The sequence below is a fragment of the Hemitrygon akajei genome, chromosome 3, assembly GCF_048418815.1.
Source record: "Hemitrygon akajei chromosome 3, sHemAka1.3, whole genome shotgun sequence".
NCBI classification, from domain to species: domain Eukaryota; kingdom Metazoa; phylum Chordata; class Chondrichthyes; order Myliobatiformes; family Dasyatidae; genus Hemitrygon; species Hemitrygon akajei.
In genome coordinates, this window is record NC_133126.1 from 182,454,173 (window position 1) to 182,475,607 (window position 21,435).

General features: G+C 41.1%; 1 protein-coding gene across 2 annotated transcripts in view; it reads right to left on the reverse strand.

Annotated features, from left to right (window-relative positions):
* Positions 1–21,249, reverse strand: part of LOC140725707 (phospholipid scramblase 1-like) — a 66,163-nt gene extending 44,914 nt beyond the window's left edge. The window contains exon 1 of one of the 2 annotated variants that reach the window (XM_073041547.1): positions 21,098–21,249. The gene's annotated coding sequence lies outside the window, so the exon portion shown is untranslated. Of the gene's footprint in view, positions 1–20,209; positions 20,229–21,097 lie in introns of those variants that run through there. The other variant, XM_073041548.1, reaches the window with a different exon arrangement.
* Between the last annotated feature and the right edge of the window lie 186 nt (positions 21,250–21,435).

Consider the following 21,435-nt stretch of genomic DNA (forward strand, 5'->3'; position numbering starts at 1 on the left):
CTTTAAATACACTTCAACACAAACTATCCACAACTCTTTAACTAACGAAAACATAAACCTTATCAACCGTCATTACTTTTAACAGAATCAGCGTTAACATTTTAATTCAACATATCGATTATCTCATGAACTTACGGCGTTGCTTCACTATGTTTCTAATGTGTAGAAAGTCAACTTTTCTTGCGCTGATCCTGCACATGTGAGCCCCCTCCTTCCCGTTTCTCCAAACCGGTATTTTCCCACAAGACGCGGCGAAACCGGATGTGACGTCATCGCATGCCGCGATATATCACAGACAATGAATTTACTTTAAACAATCCTAACTTTAACTAAAAAATGCTAACAAACGAATTACTAAAGCGAAAATATTATAAACTAAACAAATGCCATAAAGGCAACACAGATATAGAGAGAAAAAATTAGATAAATAAATAAGGGATGGGGTTAGAAGGGGAGGCGGGGCATTAACGGAAGTTAGAGAAATCAATGTTCATGCCATCAGATTGGAGGCTACCCAGACGGAATAAAAGGCGTTTCGTTGAACACCTATACTCTGTCCACCAGAGAAAGCAGGATCTCCCAGCGACCACACATTTTAATTCCACGTCCCAATCCCATTCTGATATGTCTATCCATGGCTTCCTCTACTGTCAAGGTGAAGCCACACTCAGGTTGGAGGAACAACACTTTATATTTATTATTTATCTGACTTTTCCTCCTTTTTTTTCTCTCTCTGCCCCTCTCACAATCACTCCTTGCCTGCTCTCCATCTCCCTCTGGTGCTCTCCTCCCCCTTTCTTTCTCCCTAGGCCTCCCGTCCCATGATCCTCCCCCTTCTCCAGCTCTGTATCCCTTTTGCCAATCAACTTTCCAGCTCTTAGCTTTACCCCCCCCCCATCTTCTCCTATTATTTCAGATCTCCCGCTTCCCCTCCCACTTTCAAATCTCTTACTATCTCTTCTTTCAGTTAGTCCTGACGAAGGGTCTCGGCCCGAAAAGTCAACTGTACTTCTCCCTATAGATGCTGCTTGGCCTGCTGCGTTCCACCAGCATTTTGTGTGTGTTGCTATACAAGTTCCTGAACTCTTTCATACCAAAACAAGGGGGCTCTGAGGGTAAAAAGGACAGCTAACTACCGACACTGCATCAGTACTTGCAGGCTGTTGCCTAGGAGAATCACAGGAATATTTCAGATCTGCCTCAATCACGTAGAAGTGAGCATGAGAAAGCATAATTTGTACCAGTACATTAAGTGAAAAACATTATCAAAACTGATCAAAAACATTTGTCAGTTGCGCAACAATGGAAATAAAAGGAAATACAGAAATGAAGGGTGGAATCAAAGACAAAGTAAACTAAATGACAACTGTACTAGACTCACTGAAACAAATAATCCTGGTGTAATACATACAGTATGTATATTTTTGAAAGTGCCAAGATAAATCAAGGAGGAAATTTAAAGAAGAAATGCAGTACTTTTGACCGTAGAAACTGTAAAGTTCAGTGCACCCCTTCCATTTATACTAGGTCATAGTTAGATCTCAGCTGGAATATTATATTAAATACCAGGCACCTAACATTCACAAGGATCACTGGGTATCTGGTGTAGGGGAGGGGACGCAGTGAGAGGCTCTTGCTTCCCGTATGCCATCTTCTATCTCCCTGGATTATGTGAGCTCCACAATTAAGATTGGTGGAATCTTTGTGAAAACCATCGCAAAACATGCATGTTCTTACAAACAGGCTATTGAAACTCTTATACTGTTTACAATGTTTGCTGACAACATAAACAGTAATAAAAATTCAAAGGTTTAAATGTCCAAAAGTTCACTTATTATCGAGGCTTCTATCCAAACACAACTCTGAAATTTGTCTTCTCCAGAAACAAAGAGCATGAAAGTCATTCAGAGTGGAACATTAAACCCACCCCCCACCACCCACACAAAGAAGAATGGCATCCTGATCAAAAATCCCCTTCCCCACACAAAACGGAACACGCATAAATCCTCCTTCACTGACTCGTTAGCCTGATACCTAAAGGAGGTGAAAGACTGGCTCCCAAAGAGAAATTTTCATCCCATAGTCAACGTAGGAAATATCTGACACTGGGAAGGATATCAAAATTTTAAGAAAGAATGAAGAGAACATGTATGAAAATTATTCTAGGATATTTCTCATATTTATTTCTTACTGTGACATAAAAGGAAATCATCTGCCCCAGCAAAATCTATGCTGGCTGTGAGAATATACATGAACTCATCACTTTCCTTGTAAGCTAACTCCTGCAACCCCTCAGCCCTAATACTTAACAAAACAGAATGCAATGTACAATGGCCAATTAGTCTACCAGCCAATACATTTTTGGGATGTCAATTAGGTTCTACAAACTTGAACAGTTTTCTCTGGAGTGTCTGAAGCTGAGGGATGCACCTGACAGAAATATTTAAAATTATAAAAGGCATAGATTGGGTAGATAATCAGAGCCTTCTTCCCTGGATAGAAATGTGGAATATTAGAGGGTATAGCTTCAAGGAGATAAGGGTAAACATTTAAAGGAGATATGCAGGTCATGTTTGTTTACTGTGCTCTGCTCTTCCATGTTCCAAACTAGAACACCCAGGGGAATCCCATACCACCAGGGGCAAAATTTGCAAAGTCTACATGGATGGAATGTCAAACGGGGTCAGTGAAGCTAGAAAGCAGCATCACCACTACCGTGCTACTCTCTGCTCCCCATCAACATGGAATGCGAGAACTCATTTTGGGGAAGAGAGTGGAAGGGTATTAAGAACACCCAAGGTTAGCGGGAAAACATAAGTTTTTTAAAAACAAATGGTTTCAATAAAATAAGAAACTATTTCCTGAAGCAGAAAGTTTGGGTAAATGGCAAAAGAAATTGAATTGAATTGACATTATTTCTTACATCCTTCACATACACGAGGAGTAAAAATGTTTACATAGATAGATAGATAGATAGATAGATAGATACTTTATTCATCCCCATGGGGAAATTCAACTTTTTTTCCAATGTCCCATACACTTGTTGTAGCAAAACTAATTACATACAATACTTAACTCAGTAAAAAATATGATATGCATCTAAATCACTATCTCAAAAAGCATTAATAATAGCTTTTAAAAAGTTCTTAAGTCCTGGCGGTTGAATTGTAAAGCCTAATGGCATTGGGGAGTATTGACCTCTTCATCCTGTCTGAGGAGCATTGCATCGATAGTAACCTGTCGCTGAAACTGCTTCTCTGTCTCTGGATGGTGCTATGTAGAGGATGTTCAGAGTTATCCATAATTGACCGTAGCCTACTCAGCGCCCTTCGCTCAGCTACCGATTACGTTTCCATCTAAATGTGCAATGTGCAATCATAGCAATTTATAATAATTTATAATAAATAGAACAGTCAGTGTAATATAGAGTACACTGAAATCAGCGTGAGTTCATCAGTCTGATGGCCTGGTAGAAGAAGCTGTCCCGGAGCCTGTTGGTCCTGGCTTTTATGCTGCGGTACCGTTTCCCGGATGCTTGCAGCTGGAACAGTTTGTGGTTGGGGTGACTCGGGTCCCCAATGATCCTACAGGCCCTTTTTACACACCTGTCCTCGTAAATGTCCTGAATCATGGGAAGTTCACAACTCCTGATGCGCTGGGCTGTCCTCACCACTCTCTGCAGAGTCCTGCAATTAAGGGAGGTATAGTTCCCATACCAGGCAGTGATGCAGCCAGTCAGGATGGTCTCAATTGTGCCCCTGTAGTAAGTTCTTAGGATTTGGGGGCCCATACCAAACTTCCTCAACCATCTGAGGTGAAAGAGGCACTGATGTGCCTTCTTCACCACACAGCTGGTGTGCACAGACCACACGAGATCCTCAGTGATGTGGATGCTGAGGAACTTAAAGCTGTTTATCCCCTCAACCCCAGGTCCCTTGATGTCAAATAGGGGTTTTGCAACATTAAGGGAGAGGTTGTTTTCTTGACTCCACTATGTTAGAGAGATGACTTCTTCCCTGTAGGCCACCTCATTATTGTTTGAGATAAGGCCAATCAATGTAGTGTCATTGGCAAATTTAATTACCAGATTGGAGCTGTGGGTGCCAATACAGTCATAGGTATACAGGGAGTAAAGGAGGGGACTCAGTACGCAGCCCTGAGGGGCTCCTGTATTGAGTCAGAGGGTTGGAGGTGAGGGAGCTCTCTCTTACAACCTGCTGACATTCTGACAGGAAGTCCAGGATCCAGCTACACAAGGCAGGGTGAAGGTCGAGGTCTCTGAGCTTCTTGTCGAGCCTGGATGGAACTGTGATGTTGAATGCTGAACTGCAGAGCAAGAACAGCATTTTCACATAAGCATCCTTCTTCTCCAGATGTGTAAGGACGGTGTGTAGAGCTGTGGCTATTGCGTCATCTGCCAATCGGTTGTGTCGGTAGATGAATTGTAGGGGGTCAAGCTTGGGTGGTAGTAAGCTGCAGATGTAATCCTTGAACAGCCCCTCAAAGCATTTGCTTATTATTGAGGTGAGTGCGACAGGATGCCAGTCATTCAGGCATTCAGGTCTTTTTTGGTACAGGGACAATTGTGGATAATTTGAAGCAGGAGGGCATTCTACACTGGGAGAGGGAGAGATTAAAAATATCAGTAAACACACCTGCCAGTTGTGCTGCACACATCCTGAGTACTCGCCCTGGGATGCCGCCTGGTCCTGCAGTCTCGCGACCGTAATGTTAGAAACATCTGCGTACCTCAGCCTCAGAGATGACCAGGTTGCAGGTTGTAGCGGTGGCTTTCCTCGGAGGCTCAGAGTTAGTAACATCGAACCAAGTGTAAAAGCGATCGCTCTCATCTGGGAGAGAGGCTGCGATGTTGGCGGCACCACAACGTTTGGCTTTGAAGTCGGCGATGGTATGCAACCCTTGCGTAAGTCACGTGTGAGGCAAGGTAAGATTTTCTTTTAAATACATACAACAGGTGATTATAATCCAGAATATATATTGAATTTCTCAACAAATGCCTCTGGCAGATCCTCCGCCTCAAGTGGTACGACAGAGTGTCAAACCTAGACCTATGGAAGAGAGCAAACCAAGAGCCCATTGTATTCCAGATAAGGAGGAGGAAGTGGAGATGGGTCGGCCACACCTTGAGGAAGAGCCAGTCGAATGTCACTCGACAATCACTTGAATGGAATCCACAAGGGAAGAGAAGAAGAGGTTGCCCAAAGCAAACCTGGAGGCGTAGGCATTTGGATGAACTGAAAGCCGCCGGCCAAACTTGGGAGGCTGCAAAAACATCTGCTAGAGATCGCAGAAAGTGGAGGACTTTTGTTGAGGCCCTATGCGAAAAGGATTAAACATATCCTGTTGAAGCATGTTCATTATTTTTGAGTGGGACACGAATGAACAGGGAGATATTTGCAATTCTATGGGAAAACTTTTGGCGAGAAATGTAAATAATTTAATAGAAATGATAGCCAGCTTTTGCACGGATGTTGCAAGTGCAATGGTTACAGTTATTCCCCTTTTAAAGTGGTCCAAAATGCTCCCTTTTTACAAGAGTGGAGTGGAGTAATTTAAAGTAAATTATAAATTCATTTGTTCACTGACTCAGCATTTCATTCCAAGTCTTCAATGGGAAACTACTTGGGTTGAGTATCTAGTGCATCTGCATTCTGCACATAGCCAATAATACACCTCACCACTTTACTGGCTGTGGCTAACAACGATAGCTTACATGTTGCTCACACACTGAGAGGCAGGCATCCCAGTTTCAGGATGACAATGCTGGGTTGCTTTGGAATAAAACAGAAATATCTAATTGAAAGCGGCTGGCAGGATCATATTAATGTGACGCAATTCTAATGAAAGGTCGTTAAAATACTTAGCAGCCTTAAGTCCAACACCACGGTATTCAGGAGCAGTTATTCACTTACAACCATCAAGCCCCTGACCAGCTTGGGTAACTTCACTCACTTCAACTCTGAAGTGACTCCACAACTGACAGACTCACTTTCAAGGACTCTGTAACTCATGCTTTCAGTATTATTACTTTTTTATTTGCACAATATGTCTTCTTTTACACATTAGTCATTTGTCAGTCTTTGTTTATATATAGTTTTTCATAAATTCAACGGTATTTCTTTATTTTTCTATAAATGACTACTAGAAAACAAACATCAAGTTAATGTATGGTGACATATCCATACATTGATAATAAATTTTCATTGACTTTGAACTATGTTTTCCCCGTCACCATTCCTGCCTAATGTGCTCAAGGGTGCAAAGGTTCATTTATTATCGAAGTATATAACTCTGAAATTCTTCTTCTCCAGGTAGCCATGAAACCAAGAAAGAAAAAAAAGGCAGCATGATTATCGACCCCCAAATCCCTCTTCCCCATGCAAAAAAGTGATCAAAAATGGAACAGGCACATTGGCCTCCAAATCCCCCTCCACCACACATTAAAAAAATGAGAAAGTTCGGGCAAAAATCACAGAATACAAAAATAAACACGTAAGACTAAAAGGAGTCCACAGTCCTAGTCCACATCCAAACTGCAGAAAACCTGGGCAACATTCTCCCTCTCGATAGCAGAGTGATCTCACTAATGATAAAAGGCAGTTGGCCCTCTCTGTGTTGAGCAGTCCCCAGCAATAAAAAGGCAGTCTCCTTTCCAATAAAAAGGCAGTCTCCTTTCTCCATTCAGACTGATCTCACCAGCGATAAAAGGCAGTCTCCCCTCTCTGTGCAGAGTAATCTCCCAGTAATAAAAAGACAGCCTCCCCCCTCTGTAGCTGAGCAATCTCACCAGCGATAAAAAAGGCAGTATCCCCTCGGTGTAGAGTGATCTTCCCAGTGATAAAAAGGCAGGCAGCCAGCATTTCAATCTCCCTCTTTGCTTTAATTGGTGAATAGAAGCTCTAATCAACAAAATGGAGTCAAACATCAGCTCGCAGCCTTCTTGCTACAAAATCCTGCGTGCTGCCTCCCCCTCCCAGAATCCCCTCGGAGACCGCAGAGACCCAAACAATCTCCAAACTGCAAATCATGGGCTCCAACAATTCCAGAATCACATTCAAGATGAAAAACAAATGTAAAAGACATTAAAAAAAGTGAAATATATGGTTTCCCGATCTATCCAGAAGACGTTGACTAAAGGGGTGTTGGTTCCATCTTGACCGGAAGTCCTTCTGGAAGTTCTATGATAACACTGAACACTGAACATAAAATATTACAGCACAGGAACAAGTTTTTCAGCCTGTGATGTCAATCCAACCTAACACCATCTGACTCCACATAGTCCATACCCTTCTATTTCCTGCTTGTTCATCTGCTCGCTAAATGTCTCTTAAACATTATTGCCATATCTTCTCCTACTATTTCTTCTGGCAGCACATTCCAGGCATCCACCACTCTCCATATAAAAAACCTTGCCTCATAAATCTCCTTAAATTTCCCCAATCTCACCTTAAAGCTATGCCTTCTGATATTTGGTATTTCCCATCTTGGAAAACAAAATCTCTGATTTTTTTATCCTATCTAAGCCCCTCATAATTTTACAGATTTCTAACATGTTGTGTTTCAGCCTCTGAAACTCCAGAGAAAACAATCCATCTATATTGCTAATACTTCCCAGGCAACATGCTGATCTCATGATCATTGGAGAGAAGTTGTTCTTCCTCAGGTTAGTCTTAAATGGGCAGCACTAATCCTGAGTTGTGACCTATAGTCCTTGATTTTCCCATTACGAGTAATGTTCTTCCAGCAGATATCCTGTTAAGCTGCTCAAAAATCTTACATGTTTCAAGAAGATTGCCTCGCATTCATCTAAACTCCAATGAGTACAACCTTTCACCACCAAATAATCCCTCCATTCCTGGGAACATTGTAATGATGCCAGTTTTCCTCTGGTGCATGAGTCTTAGGAACTCTTGACCTGGAAGGGTAATGAAAGCAAGGATTTTGAATATTTTTATGAAAGAGTTGGATAGATTCTTGGTAAGTAAGGAGGTGAATGTGGAGTTTGTTTTACAATAGATCACCGATGATCTCATTGAATGGTGTTCAAGGGATTGAGTAGTGTTGGTAATTTGTATGTTTATATGAATTGCTGCCTGTGTCACGCAACAGAGACAACAGGAATAGAATGAGGTGGGAGATAAATGCGTGGCTGAAAAATTGCAGCAGAGGGCTGGGCATTCAGATTTCTGGATAACTGGGACCTCTTCCGGGGCAGGTGTGATCTGTACAAAAGGGACGGGCTGCACATGAATCTGAGTGGGATCAATATTCTTGTGGGCAGGTTTACTAGAACTGTTGGGAACGGCTTAAACTAATATGGCAGGGGGGTGCGAACCAGTATGATGGAGCTGAGGATGAGCAAGCAGGTTTACAAGTAGATGATGGGTGTAACATGAAAGTAAGGACGGACAAGCCAATGATTGGGTACAAGTGCAGACAGAGCGAAGAGTTAAATCGTACCCCAGAGCCAAAATTCAGAAAGGGCAGAGAATGCAGGACTGAAGGTATTGTATTTAAACATGCATAGCATTCAGAATTGGGAGGATGAACTCGTGGCACAATTAGAAAATGGTTGGTATGATGTGGGCATCACTGAGTTCATACTGCTATCTGAGAGAAAGAAGCACAAGTCACATGTATCAGTATTGCAATGGAATAAAGTGAATTACGGAGGCATGAGAGAGGAGTTTGCCCAGGTGGATTGGAGGGGGATACTGATTCAGATTCAGATTCAGTTTATTGTTATTTAGAAACCACAAATGCAATGCAGTTAAAAAATGAGACAACGTTCCTCCAGAATGATATCACAAAAGCATATGACAAAACAGACTACACTAGAAAATCCACATAATGTTTGGCAATCCCCAATCCAGAGTCCGGAGAGGCTGCTGCGTATTAATATCGCGCTACCGTCTTAGCAGGTTTCCCGGAAAGGAGCTCCAAATCCACCAGACAAACAAGACCAAAAACTAAAGCTACAAGACCTGCACAAAACCGCATAGTTACAACAGTGCAAACAAATAGCATAATTGATAAAAAACAGACTATGGGCACAGTAAAAATAGTCCAAAGATGTTAAAGGACTATAAGTTCAAAAGAAATCACCACACAGTTTCCACAAGTCCCCAGGGTCCCGACAGACTCGCCATCCCACGCCGGCGGCAGAAGGGAATTCCCCCGCTATGGACTTCCACAGCGCCACCCGACTCAGCCTCGCAGACGCAGCACACACTGACAGCGACCTGACCACAGCGGACTCTGAGTCCGTCGAACCTCCGAGCCGACAACCATCCCCTCCGGCACAGCTTCTCCGAGCACCATCCTCTGCCAAGCGTATTAAGACGGCCCCGCCAACGGCCATCGGCAACGTGACCCCGAGGACTGGGGGCCTCTTCTTCCCAGCAGAGTCCCGGACCTCACAGCAGCAGCAGCAACGAAGAAGGTCTTCCTGGAGATTTTGCGATGTTCCTCCGTGCTCCCACATCCGTTTTCAATCGATTATGATTGCGCACGGCACCGCACTTCACAAATAACAGATAATCAGCTACGGAGTGGCCGCTGCAAGCTGCGTCGCACTGCCATCTTGGAATCGAGGGAATGAAGGCAGGAGCAGAGGTGGCTGAAGTTTTTGGAAATAGTTTACAAGGTGCTGGAGAGTGTTGTCCCACAGAATAAGTTTTCAAATGGCAGGGGTAGGCAACTGTGGCTGACAAGGGAAGTTAAGGATTGCATAAAAGCCAAGAAAAGGGCATATGAGGTAGCAAAAGTGAGTGGGAAATTGGATGATTGGGAAGCTTTCAAAATCCAACAAAAGGCAGCTGAAAAAGCTATAAGAAGGGAAAGGATAAAATATGAGGGCAAGGTATATAAAGTGTAAAAGGGAGGTGAGAGTTGATAATGGACCACTGGAACATTATGCTGGTTGGTAGTAAAGGGGGCAAAGAAACGACAGATGAACTTAATGATTACCTTGCATCAGTCTTCACTGTGGAAGACATTAGCAGTGTGCAAGAAGTTTGTGAGTGTCAGTGAGGAGTGCAAAGGAAAAAAGTGCCAGGCAAATTGAACGGTCTTAAGGTGGCTAAGTCACCTGGACCAGATGGACTATATCCCAGAGAGGTTGCTAAAGAGCTAACAGATACATTGGTCATGATCTTTCCTTTTTTTAAAAAATTTTTTTATTGAGTTTTCAAATGATTACAAAAAGAAAGAAAAAAAATTATCAACCCTTCCCCCCTCCCCCCTAACATATTCCTATAGAAAGAAAGAAAAAGAAAGAGAAGAAGAAAGAAAGAAAGAATGCCTGGATATCGGAAGATTCCCACAGGCTCCACGGACTTCATAATAGCTTTAGTATATATATTTATTTATTTCCCCAAATAACCAATAATTTTATCTTCGGAGCACCTATCTATTTAATCCTGTCTTTTGTAAATAAGGGTGCCAAATTTTCAGAAATGTTTCATATTTATCTCTTAAATTGTAAGTAATTTTTTCAAGTGGAATACAGCTGTAAATTTCGTTCTTCCAACGATCTATACTTAAGTATGAATCCGATTTCCAAGTAAATGCAATAGCCTTTTTGGCTACTGCCAATGCAATTTTTATGAATTCTTTCTGATATTTATTCAATTTGGGTTTCAGTTTTATCCCTTCAATATCACCTAATAAAAATAATATTGGGTTATGTGGAAGTTATATTCCAATAATTTGTTCCAGTAAAATTCTTCAATTTGTCCAAAAAGGTTGAATTTTAGAACAAGACCAAGTAGAGTGTAAAAAAAGTACCAATTTCTTGATTACATCGGAAACATTGATCAGATAAATTTGGGTTTAATTTATTTATTTTTTGTGGTGTCATATATAATTGATGTAAAAAATTATATTGCACTAATCTTAACCGGACATTTGTTGTATTTGTCATACTGTCAAGACATAGTCTTGACCAACTTGTTTCTTCAATTTTAATATTCAAGTCAGTTTCCCATTTTTGTCTTGACTTATAAATTCCTTGTTTAATTGCCTGTTTTTGAATCAAACTATACATACAAGAAATAATTTTTAAAATTTTTCCTTTTTGAATTAAAGTTTCTATTTCATTAGGTTTCGGCAATAACATTGTTTGACCCAATTTATCTCTTAAATAAGCCCTTAATTGGAAATAACAAAAAAGAGTGTTGTTTGATATTTTGTATTTATTCTTTAATTGATCAAATGACATTAATATACCTCCTTCAAAACAATCTCCTATATATCTAATCCCTTTTTGAAACCAGTTGTATAAAAGTTGATTATTCATTGTAAAAGGAATAAGTTTATTTTGAATTAAAGATCTCTGCTGATAAAGATTTCCTTATCTCATCATCAACATTTATTTTATTCCATAGATCAATCAAATGTTTTAATATAAGAAATTCTTTCTTTTCCCATATCCATTTAGATTCCCATTTATATATAAAATCTTCTGGTGTATTTTCTCCTATTTTATCTAGTTCTATTCTAATCCATGCCAGCTTATCTTTATCAAAAAAGGATGCAATAAATCTAAGTTGATTTGCTTAATAATAATTCTTAAAGTTTGGAAGTTGTAACCCTCCTAGATCAAATTTCCATGTCAATTTTTCCAACGATATTCTTGAAATCTTACCTTTCCAAAGGAACTTCCTCACATATTTATTTAACTCTTGAAAAAACTTCTGGGGTAGTTGTATTGTAGTGTTTGGAATAAGTATTGTAATCTAGGGAATATATTCATTTTTACGGCATTTACTCTGCCTACTAATGTTATTGGTAATATCATCCATTTATCAAGATCTTCTTGAATTTTTTTCAATAATGGTAAATAATTTAATTTATATAGGTTCTTTATATCATTATCAACTCTTATACCTGAATATTTTATACCATTTATCCGCCATCTAAATTGAGTTATTAATCGACATTGACTATAATCTCCTTTAGTAAGAGGTAGAATTTCACTTTTATCCCAATTTATGTTGTAGCCTGATATTTTCCCATATTCTTCCAATCTAGAAGATAATTTACACAGCGAATACAATGGGTTTGTTAAATAAAGCAGAACATCGTCAGCAAATAAGTTAATCTTGTATTCCTCCTGGTTAACTCTGAAACCCTTAATATCTGGGTCCGTTCTAATTAATTCAGCTAATGGTTCTATCGCCAACACAAAAAAAGCAGGTGATAATGGACAACCTTGCCTAGTTGACCTTGTAAACTGAAATGGTGTTGACATTTGACCATTTGTCACTACTTTAGCTTTGGGATTAGTATTTAAGGTTTTAATCCATTTTATAAAGGATACTCCTAATCCATATTTTTCCAATACCTTAAATAAAATATCCCATTCCAATCTGTCAAATGCTTTTTCTGCATCTAAAGCAACTGCCACACTCATTTCTTCCCTCTTTTGTGTCAAATGAATTATGCTAAGGTCATGATCTTTCAAGAAGCACTTGATTCTGGTATGGTCCCAGAGGACTGGAAAATTGCAAATATCACTCCACTCTTTAAGAAGGAAGGAAGGCAAAATAAAGGAAATTATAGGCCAGCTAGCCTAACCTCACTGGCTGGGAAAGTACGGGAGCCTATTATTAATGATGAGTTTTCAGGATACATGGAGATCAAAGATAAAATAAGTCAAAGTCAGCATGGTTTCTGTCAAAGGAAATCTTGCCTGACAAATCTGTTAAGAGTTGTTTGAGGAAGTAATACGTAGGGTGGACAAAGGAGAGGCAGAGGATGTCATTTTCTTGGATTTTCAGATGGCATTTAATGGGTACTACAGATGAGGCTGCTTAACAAGATAAAATCCTATGGTGTTACAGAAAAGACACTGGCATGGGTAGAGGAATGGCTGACAGACAGGAGGCAGTGAGCCTTTTCTGTTTGGCTGCCAGTGACTCATGGTGTTCCTCAGGTGGACTGCTGTTTTTCACATTGTTTGTCAACGATTTAGATAACGGAATTGATGGTTTTGTGACAATGATACAAAAATAGGTGGATGGGTAGGTAGTACTCTGGAAGCCATGTGATTGCAGCAGGACCTAGACATTTAGAAGAATGGGCAAAAGGTGGCATATGGAATACAACGCTGGGAAATGTATGATAACACATTTTGGTAAAAGCAATAATAGTGCAGACTATTATCTAAATGGGGAGAAAATTCAAACATCAGAGGTGCAGAGGGACTTAGGAGTCCTCATGCAAGACTCCCCAAAGGCTAGTTTATGGGTTGAGTCTGTGGTAAAGAAGGCAAATGACAGTCCAGAAGAGATTCACGAGAATGATTCTGGGAATGATGGGGTTAACCTATGAGGAGCGTTTGGCAGCTTTGGGTCTGTACTCACTGGAGTTTAGAAGAATCCAGAGGGATCTCATTAAAACCTACTGAATGTTGAAAGGACTAGATAAGGTGGATGTGGAGAGGATGTTTCCTATGGTGGGGGTATCCAGAACTAGAGGGTACAGCCTCAAAATTGAGGGGCGACCTTTTAGAATTGAGGTAAGGAGGAATACTTTTAGTCAGAGAGTAGTGAACCTGTGGAATGCTCTGCCACAGACTGCAGTAGAGGCCAAGACTATGTGGTATGGTCATATGTCTATGGAGAGAGAGAGGGGGGAAGAGAGGGAGGGGAGGGGGAGGAGGAGAGATCGAAAGAGATCTGTCTTCCAATATTTCATAAGTCTCAATGAGCTCTTCCCACAGTTTTCTGAACTAAAGTGAGTACAGGTCCAGAGGCATCAAATATTCCTTATGTTAACCCATTCATTCCCGGGATTATTCTTGTAAACCTCCTCTGGGCCCTCTGCAATATTAGCATAGGGTCTTAACCAGAAATACTGGCAATTCCTTTCCAATGTTGTTTGGCTTACTGAGTTTCTCCAGCAGCTTATTTTTTTTGCTACTGTCCCCATTCTTGCCAGACTCTCATTTTATCTCTGTTTAATTGATGTGACTAAAGAGTAGATGTGGTAAACAGACAGGAAGTAAAAGGGTCTTTCTCTCACCGTCCTTTCACTACTTTGTTGCTATATCTTAAGAGACAGATTGAAAAGAGTTTTGTACATAAAGGGGAAGAAAGGATCTTGGGAGAAAATGATAGATGTGAACTCAACCATGATGTCACAAAGTGTTTGGGTGAATCATGAAGGAATTTTAGGTATTTGAGACAACCCACATTCCCCTTACCTGGTTTCACATTTCACCTGCTAGCTTGTACTCCTTCCCCTCCCCCCCCCCCCCACCTTCTTATTCTGGCCCCTTCCTCTTCCTATCTGGTCTTCGTGAAGGGTCTTGACCCAAATTGCTAACTATTTATTCCTCCCCTATAAGCTGCCTGACTAACTGAGTTCCTCCTACATATTGTGTGTGTTTAGTTATGTGAGAGCTTGTTTTTCCTGCAGTGAAGGAGGCTGAATGGTAACGTTAAAGAGGGGTTAAAAATTATAAAAGGAGGATAGGGAAGATATCAGAACCTGCATTCTAATGGTAGGGTTATGGAAAACAAGAGGACATAGGTTTAAGGTGAATGGATCAGTTTTTCTGCACACAGGAACTGGTTGATATCTGGGATGTGCCAATCATCAAGCACTCATTTGTACTCCTCCCATTTTATTCTCCCTACATTTCCCTCAACCCACCCTCCCCACAGAACCTATCACTTATCGGCACATTATTAGTAATCTACAGCCTAATTCTGACTACAGGTTTTGTAAGCAGGAGAATGAGTATGTGAGAGATCAGAAGTACTCTTTGAAGAACATACAAGACAGAAGTTACAGCACTGGAACAGACCCCTCAGCTAACAATGACTGTGCCGAACATGATGACAAATTAACTCTCTTCTGCATGTACATGATCCACTCCCTGCACATACATATCAAGTCAAGTTTATTGTCATTTAACTATATACATGTACACAATGTATATAACTACATAATTCATACAGGAACGAGACAACATTTCTTCAAACCAGGGTGTAAAGCACAGTAGTACACATAACACACAATAACTTATGAATGATAAGATCTACAGATGGATCACAAATAAATAACAAACTAAAGTGAATTAATATTAAACATTGTAAGGTACGGAACAGATTAAACAGTGACACTTTGTATACGGTGTGGCAAGGATTTCAGAAGCCTAATGACCTGGGGGAAGAAACTGTTCCTCATTCTAACCATTCTTGTTTTAATGCATCCAACATCCTCTTAAAAGTCAATCTCTTATCTGCCTTCACCACTTCCTCCAGCAGTCTGATCTACCACACTGAGTTTTTAAAAAATTTGCCCTGTTGCGCTTTCTCCATCTCAGTTTAAACACATGTCTTCTTAACATTTCTGCACTGGGAAAAGGTATGGTCTGTCTAGCTTAACTATGCCTCTCACAATGTAATAAACTTCCATTAGGTCTTACAACACTCCAGAGAAAACAACTCATTTTTATCCAATCTCTTCTTATAGCTGATGCCCTCTAATCCAGGCAGCTTCCCAGTAAAATCCTTCTGCACCCTCTCCAAGAACTTCGCAATCTGATACAGTATGTCTCTACCAAAGGAGGTGTAAGGCATCCTTCCCTCTGCTAGCCTGCAGATCACCCCTGGGCAAGGTGTAGCACCTGCTTAGCAACTACCCGGTCGGAGTCACGTGAAGCCATGGGAGCAGGCAGTGGATGGACGTATGAGCAGTTGGTGCATATCACAAGTTCTGGTTAACCGAGCACTGACACCAGGTAGATAATCTATGAAGAGTACAGATAATGGCTGGGGTCACCCACCTTCTAAGGATACTGCCCAGCAGAAGACAATGACAAACCACTTCTGTAGAAAAAATTGCCACGAACAATCATGGTTATGGAAAGACCATGATCACCCATGTCATATGACATGTCACATAACAAACAAATTCCAGGTATGGCCTAAACAAAGCTTTATTTAAATAGGAGAGGATAAATGAATTGGAAAAAAAAACTTTGACTGTAAAGAAAACAAAAGAAACTGCAGATGTTAAAAAATCTGAAATAAAATTAAAAATCCTGGAAACACTCAGTAAGTCAATGCAGCGTCTGTGGAGAAAGAAACAAAGGTAACATTTGTCAAAGACCCTTCTAGCCAAATGCTGACAGATCTTCCAAAAGAGTTTAGTCTTTCATGTTAGTGGGTGTTAACTTCAAAACATTAAACTAATTCAAAAGAAAACATGGGAGTCTGGAATACAGGTCTGGCTTTGTCCTTAAGTGAACAATGGACGTATCACATGGAAGTGTGATGATGTATGCAATTAATGCGTTTTTACATAGAACCTGTAATTAATTATTTAAACTAACAAGAATTCTTAATCAACCAGTGTGTGTAAAAGATTATTCAAATATCAATGAAATATTAAACACACAGCACTTCTCCCTGCTTAGCTATAAATTCCAACTCAATAGTGAGTGCCTCTCCACTATATACACAGCATACAACATAATACAACTGTTATATATAGACATCCTCAGCACAATAAATTTTAAATCGTCCCACAGAGGCTGTAAGATTTTATCACTGCTGAAGATTTGTGGGATAACATCTTTCCTGACAAGCAGGATCACACTACTTGGTCAGTAAGACCAAACGAATGCTAACATCGCATCTACGTTCCTCACCGCCAACTCAACCTGCAAGTAGGGAATCCTGCATGAGGACTCACAAGTCACTTAGCACCTCAGGTTTTTGAATTTTATCTCTATTTAGAGAATAACCTACCTTTTTATTTCTTCTAACAAAGTGCATGACCATACACTTCCCGACACTGCATTCCACCTACAACTTCTTTGCCCATTCTCCTAATCGATATATGTCAAACTCAAGGCCCGCGGTGGAATTATCTTTGGCCCGCGAGATAATATCTAATTACTATTAAAGCTGGCCCCAGTAATCGAAGCGCCTGTGGCGTATGATATGGCTAATGCTGAGTTTATTCAGGTACCAGGTTTTCAGGGTTTTTAGTGTTTATTCGGCAGTCTTGCTCGGCAGTCTTCTTCATAAGAAACGGAATTTGTAAAGTGAAACACTTTGTAGTTATAGCAGAGACTGAGACACATGAGAGCAGGCTGAAAAAATGGAGGCAACGAAAGCTGCGTTCGCACGCGTCCAACTGATCCGGCCCGCATGAAGCTGCATTTTGCTCAATCCGGCCCGTGACCTAAAATGAGTTTGACACCCCTGTCCTAATCTGTCTGAGTCCTTCCTTAGCCTCTCTACTTCCTGCTTTAAGATGGTGCTACTGAATACTAGCAACAACTTACTAGTGGTTCATAAAGCAAGAGATACAACTAAATACTTAATAACAGGTTTTTCTGTGGAAAATCATTGTAAACAATGAAGAGGCTGACTCGAGGGTCGAGGTGTGCGGGAGCAATGCCAAGTTGGAGTGAGAGGTCAGAGTGAGGCTGAGATAGAGTATGAAGTGGAGAAAAAGTTGCAGCGGAGGAGATTTGGAGCCTGACCGCCTAAATTGGTTTGATTGATTGGAAAGTTCAGGTATGGGCCGGAACATGGCGGTGGGGTCCAGGCCCAGAGCATATCGATGCGACAGGGCCTGGGTCCCGAGTGCAAGAGACGATCTGACTTTTGGATGATTTAAACACCAGGCTGGAAAAGGCAGGGGAGTATCGGGCCGGTTCTGCTCACTACTCTCCTATGTTTACTTCACTTTCTGTGGCACTGAGGCTGAGGCTGTGGCCTGCTCTGGTTGCTATGGCCTTCACAATTGCAAGCTTTGTGATGAACTGGGGCTGAAGCTGTGGGCCTTCTTCAGCTGCTCCAGGCATTGTGTCTATGGACTCACTTCCTTTCTGAATGCTTTTGCTTGGTTTTATTGTTTGTATGAGTTGTGTTTTTTTTTCTCTCTGCACATTGGATGTTTGTACTTTGAACTTTGAAATTTGAAAACTATCTACCCTTCCACCTATTTCTGTATTATCCACAACCTTGGTCACAAAGTCATCAATTCCATCATCCAAGTTATTGACATATAATGTAAAAAGAAGCGGTCCCAACACAGAACATCACTAGATACTGGCAGCCAATCAGAAAAGGCTCCCTTTATTCCCACTCTTTGCCTCCTGCCAATCAGCCAGTTCTCTATTCATGGTAGGTTCTTTCCTGTAATACCATGGTCTCTTAACTTGTTAAGCAGCCTCATTTGAGAGACCTTGTCAAAGGCCTTCTGAAAATCCAAATACACAACATCAACTGATTCTCCTTTGTCCATCCTGTCTGTTCTTTCTTCAAAAAATTCCAACAGATTTGTCAGCCAAGATTTTCGCTTAAGGAAACCAGGCTGACTTTGACCTATTTTATCATTTGCTTCAAATACCCCGAAACCTCATCCTAAAACAATCGACTCCAACATCTTCCCAATCATTAAGATCAGACTAACTAGCCTATAATTTCCTTTCTTCTACCTCACTCCTTTCTTTATGAGTGGAGTGACGTTTGCACTTTTCCATTCCTCCAGAACCATGCCAAAATCATCTGATTCTTGAAAGGTCCTACTTATGCTTCCAGAATCTCTTCAGCCACCTGATTCAGAATCTTGAAGAGTTCGCCATCTGGTCCAGGTGACTTATCTACCTTTAGACCTTTCAGCTTGCCAAGAAACTTCTCCCTAGTAATGGCAACATCATACACTTCTACCCCTAACACGCTCGAACTTCCCATATACTGCTGGTGTCTTCCACAGTGAAGACTGATGCAAAATACTTATTCAGTTCGTCAGCCATTTCCTTGTCCCTCTCCAGCATCACTCCCTCACAATGTCCCAATGATATGATGCGAGCAGAACGATCATGTGACAGACTGCCTCTTCTGTCTGACCAGTGTGCCTGGTTTCGCTTCTAAAATCAAGAAATCCACTCTCCCTTCAGCCATCAGACCTGTGCCTCATAACAATAGGCTTTCAGGACTGAAGGCACAGGAGACATGGAGCCCAGAGGAGGCAGACGATTATGCCATTATGCATGAACCAGAAATAGGAAACAACACAGATATTGATACAGATCTAGGACCTTTTATGTCAAGTGAGCCTCGCCTGATAATTCAGTCTGAGTTCCATAATGTGGTCAGAGACATGGGTTTGTCAAAGTCAAAAGAAGAATTATTGGGATCCAGACTGCAAGGATGGAATCTGCTTTCACTAGGTACAAAAAATTCTGTGAAGGATTTTAATATTTGAGTCAGATGTTTTCAAAATAACTAATACTAAGGTTAAGGAATTATTGTTGATCCACAAATCAAACAGGTCATCAATGACAGGCAATTCAAAGAAGTTCTGGTGGGACTGGAGAAAATTGCATGGAAGGCATTCAAGGATGTTGTTGAAAGTTTCTTGGCAACTACAGAGCACCAAACTATGTGCAGCTGATTGACAACATGTTTCAAGTATTCAAAACCATGAAGTGCACCATATCAGTAAAATTCAATTCTTATTAAGACTTCTTCCCTGCAAATCTTTGTATTGTCAGTAATGAGCATGGTGAAAGGTTTCACCAGGACATTGCGGTCATGGAGAAACCATATCACAGTAACTGGAATCCATCAAAGCTGGTTGATTACAGTTAGACACTTAAGCAAGAAGCCACAGTCACTGAGTACAAATGAAAATCATCGACAAAACATTTTGAGCTTAGTTGAACTATTGCAAAGCATCAGCACTGTTATGCAATTAAACACATTATATTCAATAAAAAATTTGTTTCTCCAAATTCCTATGTGATACAAGTAATCCTAAAATTAATTTCATTTTCAGCTTCAAGTGGTCTAACATAAACAAAAATAACGTTCTGAGGAAGCAAAAATTTGCTGTCCTGTGATATCAGTTTTTCCTTCTGGTAAACAAATCCTCCCCCCTTTTTTTCTGTTCCCAACTCTGATCTTTTACTTATTCTCACCTACCTCTGGGCCCCCTCCTCCTCTCTTTTCTTCTATGATCAACTCTCCTCCCCTATCAGATTCCTCCTTCTCCAGCCCTTGACCTTTCCCACCCTCCTGGCTTCATCGATCACCTTGCAGCGAGCCTCCTAACCACCCCCCAACCTTTTTATTCTGACATCTCCCCCTTCCTCGAAGAAGCGTCTTGGACCGAAACGTCGACTATCTCTTCACTGCCGTAGATGCTGCCTGACCTGGTGAGTTCATCCTGTATATCGTGTGTGTTGCTACAGAGACACAGGTCCTTCCGTTTCGGATGGCTGTGCTGAGGGTGATGACGTATTAAACTACAGTAATTCCTTTTGCCCGCACGTTAACCACATCTTTTAAATCGCTGCATATCCATGTACCAATCTAAAACACCTTGAACTACATTGAACTGTGTGTGTAACTGCCCTGAGCATCATCTCCTTTACACTTCTCCCCTCTCAAGTGTGAGGGTGGCTCGATCGCACCGGTTGTTAACGCAAACGACGCGTTTCCCTGTACTTTTCGATATATACAAGAGAAACGAAACTGAATCCGAATTTCCACCCGGGGACAAAATATTCTGGCGTACTACCCTATCCACTCCTCTCATAATTGTATCAACAGCATCTTTTCACCACCTATCAAGAAACAGAAATAAATTGGTTTCTGCATTCAAGAGGTTTGATTTAATTAACTTTTATTGTTCTCATGTTAGCTAGATGTGAATAAGGTTTAAAACAAAACACTACAATCTCCAGCGTTGATTTCAAACATTATAAACCACACAGGTAAGCATAACTCGTTCTACCAAAGACAGGTTTCATTTTGTCGTGAGCCTTTAACTGGGCGAAATCGCCGCGATCGGCTCTCTCAAAACAACCTGTTTCTCTACTGCCCTGGTGTTCGGCAAGTTAGTCAGGAGTCTGCCCCGCCGCCTCCAACTACCGGGGCATCAAGCACGGCTGGTCGCTTTCAACACACGCGGCAGCACCACACAGAAATGATGTGTTCCGGGTTATCCATTGTTCCCGCTGCTGTGAGGTTATCTCCACAAATAATTGAAACGGATCAATAACATCCTTTAAAACTGAAGAAGCTTTTCGTTTCCTTACCTCGCGGTTTCTGCCCAAACCACTCCTGTTCGAACGAATCTCTCCGTGAAACTGCCAGTGACACCCGTCAGTACTTGTACAACTGTTTTGGCAAAATTCATGTGGGCGGTGTTTCCATTCAGCGGTGCTAGCGAACGTCCCCAGAGGCTGACACTTATTTTGAGATCTCGGAAGCTGACCATCTCAGATTTCACAATGCCACACCAAAAGTCAAAGCTGCCGCTCTCTAAGATACAGAAAGCAACGGGAGTGTTTATAATTTGGAACACAGGTGTGGCATAACAATTAAGCCAATACTGTGTTTTGAAGCAGGGATAGAACTGGAACAGCCTTACTGA